Here is a 6217-nt window from a genome sequence, read left to right on the forward strand (position 1 = left end):
TCCAACCAAAGCATGACTAAGCACCTAAAAAAGACGAACAATTAGTTTACAAATGATGATTATATACAATATAACTTTTAGTGATGTCCAAACTCATTTAAAGAGTTTTACCTTCAAAATTCTTATTACTTAAGCAAAGTTTTAAGGCTAGCATATCTCACTTTGATTAAGGAGATATTGTCATAAGCTAAGAGATATGAATTGTATTTTTTTAAATTTTATTTTATAACTGTTTGGTGCTTAAACATAATTGGTACTAAAATTAAGATCATTAAAAAAAAATGGTAAAATGATTTCTTTGAGTAACAATGGACCAAGATGAAATGACAGCGTGAGATACTTGACTACAATCTGCAAATTAAACCACATGAGATAAAGTCTGCCCAAAGGGAGACAAAAATCTAGCTAAAAGCTAAAGAATGGAGTGTAGTAGGAGACAAAATTTAATGTGTTGTTACTTTTTGACCAATATATTTGTGCCATGGCAACAACCTATGCATGCTTAATTATGAGGTCAATGACACGAACTCATAAAGAGAGGGTTGCTCAAAAGCTTGGGAATCCTATGCAAATGATATTTTGAATATGATTAGTAAGACATTATTATTATTGGAAGTCACTAAAACAAGCTATCTTAAGAACCCTTTCAATTGGAAGTCACTAAAACAAGCTATCTTAAGAACCCTTTCATGATCAATTGGAGGTGATAGAGTAAAGATATTTCTCTTTAATTTTCTTTTCTAATAGCTAAAAAGTGATGATTCTGAGTGAGTTAAGATCAAAGTTTAGAAAGGAAGTGAATAAACTTTGTTAATCTTTCGTAAGTTGAATTTATAAAATACTTGGTAAGTTAAAATTTTTAACAGAACACCTTAGTGTTATATTGAAATTTCAACTAATTAGCGTTTGAAGATTTCTAAAGTTTATAAAACGTACATAAGAAGTCTTCACTTTTCTTTTCCTAGACCCTTGTTAGCTAGTACCCTTTCAGCTCTTCCCTTTGGGTAGCAAGTTCTAGATTTCCCCGCTTATGCCTTTGTTTTTTTTTTTTCCACATTTTTATCCTCCTAGGCGCTGGGTGGTTGATACCCTTTCAACTCTTCTCATTTGGATGCGGGGTATCCTTGCTTTCCTCCTTATGTCATGACGTTTTATATTTCTCCCGGAGCGTTGGGTAATTGGTATCCTTTCAGTCCTACTCCTCAAGACACGAGGCATCATAGTGTTTCTCCTTTCGTTTTTTTTTTTCCTTAAGCGCTAGGTAGCTATTACCCCTTTCAGACCTACATATCTGAATGCAGAGCATCCTAGCTTTCCGTCCTTTTACCTTCATTTTTTTTTTTTTTTACACTTTTCTTTTAGGCATGTTGCATCTTTGGGTTGTATTCCTTACCTACGGGTCGGGCCTATCAAGGATATGTTCCAACCATCTTCCTTACGAGTAGTTATGCTGTGCATTCGTATGCACCGTGCATGGTGCATACGGATGCAATAACGACGTCGTTTTATTAAAAACGCGCGTCTCCCCTTAAAAAAAGAAATCAGGTTCGATTCCCAGCAACAACATTATGTTGTTCATTCATTCTTAAATTTTAGTTCATAGATTATAGAATTTTAGTTCATTGATTCTGGAATTATAGTTCATCGATTCTGGAATTGTAGTTCATCGATTCTGAAATTTTAGTTCATAGATTCTGGAATTTTAGTTCATAGATTCTGGAATTTTTAGTTCATAGATTAGATTTTGGAATTTTAGTTCATAGATTCTGGAATTATAGTTCATCGATTCTGGAATTTTAGTTCATATGTTGTTGCTGGGAATCGAACCTGAAATTTTTTTTTTAAGGGGAGACGCGCGTTTTTAATAAAACGACGTCGTTTTTGCATCCGTATGCACCATGCATGGTGCATACAGATGCACAGCATAATTTGCCCTTCCTTACTTGTAAGCTCCTTGGGCTGTCTTCCTTGCCTGGGGGGCCCACCAAGGATTTTTTACATGACATTCGTTTTCCCTACATGTTGGCCTATTGAGTCACCTTCCCTACATATTAGAATGAAAATGAAATATTTAATAACATGATGTTTGAATTTGATTACTAACTTGACTTATTAACATCTTAATTTTTATTTATTTGTATCTACAAAAATTGAGGCTTCAAACAAATGTGAAAAAAGACTTTATAAGAAGTTACAATATTTAAGAACATCTCAAGAATACAAGGAGAAATTCAAGCTCAATGCGCAACTACAGAAAAACAAGCCATTGAAATTTTATGATGACACTATACTAGTATTGTTTTCAAAACATATTTTGCAACGAAATAATAGCCACTTATAAAATATAAAAAAATGACAAAAGTGTTGTCAATATTTGCAATTGTTTTTGTAAAACAATATTCATCATTATTTTCATTTATTTTAATGATACAAAATTTGGTCACAATTTTAATTATTATAGTTAAAAAATATGTTACAACTATTTTTAATAATTTAGTGGTGATGATGATGGTTTTCACAATTGTTAGGAATAATTGTTAATAGAATTTAATAGACTCATCATTTCTAGTTGTAAGTTGATTTATGTATTTGAAAGCAAGATAGACTTCATCAACCCTTTGAGCGGAAGCTAAGAAAGCAACTCCAGAAAAAAGTTATCCGAAAAAAAGGCTTTGGAAGGAAGCGTCCGGAGGAAAAGGCATCGGAATGAAGCAACTAGAAGAAAATATCGAAACAAGTGAGGATTAGAAGAAGCCCATTAATTTGGAATCAAGACATCAAGTCAAGGATACCTTAATGGAAGTATCAAGGTCATTCAATGTAATCTCCCAAGTTCAAGGAAACTTTAATGAAGACTTTTTATGGGAGAACATCCTCTGAAGAAGCCCATATGAGGAACAACAAAAAGAGCCGATTGTTCTCGGTCGTCCATCAAGGTTCATCAATGATTGATGATTTTAGTAAAAAAGATGAGTCAATTTTATAATTATTGACAATTTTTAAGAGAAGAGTACATTTTATAAGTATTGAAAATTTGAAAGTTTAGTACTCCGTAATAGCAAGATCATATTCTTTGATATTTTCAAAATGAAAAGTGTGGATCCATCCACGCTTTTACGTAAGGCACTAATAACATGGTAAATTATTAACAAATTAAATGTCACAATCAAATTTAATGGAGAATAAGGCTATGCATGCTAATCTTAAAACTAATCCAATGGGATTCAAGAACCGTAGGGTCTTGTATCAGTCTTCATTTTTAGTTGGGCAAATTTGATATGATATCTTATATTCATCTATTTTCTTCAATGTTTTAAAAATTAAAAATAAATAATATAATGAAACGTGAACTTTTAATTAATAACACTCACTAATATTAAATAAAGTGAAACAAGCAGAAGTACAAAAGCTAGCTGTGTTTGACACTTCCACTACATGAAGTAAACAAATGCATAATTAAAAGGTACTACTCAGTTTCAGATCCTCACTCTTTTTGGTGATAAAATAGTCTAAAGTTGCCTAGCTAGAAGATATATAGAATAATATAATTTTAAAAAAAAAATAGAAATTAAAAAAAAAAAGAACAAAAAACTAGGGAAAACAATAATGTTGGCAGTAAAGGGCATGAGCTCTAATAATCATTTCTTGACTGAATCGCCTTTCTTGATTCTCTCTTAGATGCGAAACCTGAAAGGTAAAGAGAAAAGCAAAATCCCATTATTTAATTGGATTTAATATAATAAAAAAATTTAAATAAGATTTCAAAAAATATTTAATTTAATTACCTAAAAATTGAGAATCAATGATGAATTATTATATTAATAATTCATCAGAAATTGTAGGACTTGTTACCGGAGTCACGAGGTGCATTGCATCGGAAACACTCCATCCTATTTGCAAAGTTGTGCTCATTGCACCCTGGCCTGTTTTTTTTTTGTTATTACACCAATTATTTTTACAAAATAATAATAATAATAATAATAATAATAATAATAATAATAAACTAAGACTCTCTCATTGTGGGAACTATATGTAAATTTAGAGTGGTGATATTGGATGATTACAGTATCACTTCAATCACATCTCTTATCTTGTAGTTGAACTCTTATCTTATTAGTAGATATTTTTTAAGTGAATTTATCAAAAGACTATTTCAATCTAATTTTATCTGATTTTTTTTTTTTGAAATGTATGTAATTGGATTAAATGAGTAGTTTTATACTCCATAATAATTTTTTTAAAATAAAAATATAACATATTTATTACTTTTAAAAGTTGACAAAATTCAAAGTGGTGGAATTTTTAAAGAATGCCAAGTAATTTCACGTTATTTTATCTAATTAATTCATAGAGAATGAATTGTGAACTAATGTTAAATAACAAAATATTTGGTTACTTTAATTTTTCTTAGGAAAATGGTACTTTTTTTTTTTTTTTTTTTTGGTTTTAAGTATTACTGAATCTGACGCTATCAATGAATCATTTCTGTAATTAATTTTTCAAAGAAAATGGTGTATGTGATGACCGAAATGGTCTCTTGACTATAGTAAAATTATCAATTTAGTTCTAAGTTAATGGATGTCTAACGGTAAAATAAACGAAGGATCAAAATGGTTAAAATTTTTAAAATTAAGGATTTAATTGATAAAAAAAATAGTCAATGACAAAATCAATAATTTCGGTATAGTGAATAACCATTTTGATAATTAACTCATTAATTAATACTCCCTAATTCAAAATGAAGGGTTTATTTAATTACCTAGTGCAAATCCAATCGCCGGATTTCCAGCCAGAGCGGCTGCCGCCGGCGAACCCATAGCCTCCTCTCTGACGCGACATATAGTCAGCGGCCACCTCACCGCCGCTGAAGGAGTAATCCTCCCTGAAGGCGCCGCACTTGAAGCAGCTGGAGCGGCTGGCGAAATTGTGGGTCCCGCAGTTTCCGACGGCGCAGTACCAGTCGCCGGGCCTGACGTCCGGCCCAACGCCGGCGGCCCTCCCCAGCCCGAAACTGCCATAATTATCTCCGGGCTTTGCTTCTCCGCACCTCTGGCATGACTCTCTCCTCTGGAAGTTCAAGTGCTGGCACGACCTGCAATTCCAGTCTCCTGGCCTGTTCATTTTCCCTGTCCAATCTTTTTTTTTTTTTTAACAAAAACAAAATTCATTTTCAATGACGTAAGAATATAGAATTACATGCATTTTTACTGACGTATGTAATAATGTTATGCATGCAGATTTAAGCAGAGTTAACAGAATAAAGAAAGAAAGATTTGGGAGAAATAAATCCTAACCTATACTAGTGAAATAAGAATTCGGAAATGCCGAGGTAAGCTAAGAGAAGAGAGAAAGTGGTGAGAAGCTGTGAAATTGTTGTAATGACAGAGAGCTTTATATACTTGGAGTTCCTCGAAAATCGAGAGGATTCCATCTCCTTTGAACGGTGGAATTATATATATATATATATATATATATATATATATATATATATATATATATATATAAAAGTAGGGGATAAAGAGAAAATGGATGGGATTCAATTCCAAGAAAAATGTGCGGTGTTACCCATACATTTGTGAAATTTGATAAAGTTGTTGATGTAGGCTATACAGTGCATTGTAACTTTTAAGGCTATCAGAAATGGTATATATATGTACGTGCATGTGTGCATGGAGCCATGATTGAATTGAAGACGCAAAATTTGGATAATTTTAGACTGAAGGGTCAAATAAATCTATTTACTAATATTGATTATGATGAGGATTTGATTATTGAATATCAATCGTAACTGAGTCTGTACAAGTAATAATATAGAGAGTAGATAAAGAGTCCTAACGAACTACTAGTATAAGAGTCCTAATACTCCCCCTCAAACTCAAGACGGAGCAGCTGCAACATTGAGTTTGTCCCGTAGAAAAGAAAACCGAGTAGACGGAAGAGCCTTGGTGAAAACATCTGCTAGTTGATCCTTCGTAGAAATAAAGTGAACCTGAATCTCCTTCTTGGCAACCTTGTCGCGAACGAATTGAAATGATAATCAATCTCCACATGCTTCGTTCGGGCATGAAATACCGGGTTCGAGCACAGGTAGGTGGCACCCAAGTTGTCACACCACAGAGTTGGCGCAGAAGCCGGCGGAAAACCAATCTCTTTAAGAAGTGAAACGAGCCACGTAACCTCAGCTGAGACATCAGCTAGAGCCTTGTATTCTGCTTCT

The 6217-nt window shown here is 32.8% G+C and overlaps 1 long non-coding RNA gene across 1 annotated transcript; it reads right to left on the reverse strand.

Annotated features, from left to right (window-relative positions):
- Window positions 1-3351: 3351 nt before the first annotated feature.
- Window positions 3352-5393, reverse strand: LOC109174632. Its single transcript, XR_002053131.1, has 4 exons — window positions 5295-5393; window positions 4760-5135; window positions 3786-3923; window positions 3352-3687 (listed from the first exon to the last, which is right to left on the reverse strand). It is a non-coding gene; the product is annotated as an uncharacterized LOC109174632 (long non-coding RNA).
- Window positions 5394-6217: the final 824 nt, after the last annotated feature.

This window comes from Ipomoea nil, unplaced genomic scaffold (assembly GCF_001879475.1).
Source record: "Ipomoea nil cultivar Tokyo-kokei standard unplaced genomic scaffold, Asagao_1.1 scaffold0642, whole genome shotgun sequence".
Classification (NCBI taxonomy): Eukaryota; Viridiplantae; Streptophyta; class Magnoliopsida; order Solanales; family Convolvulaceae; genus Ipomoea; species Ipomoea nil.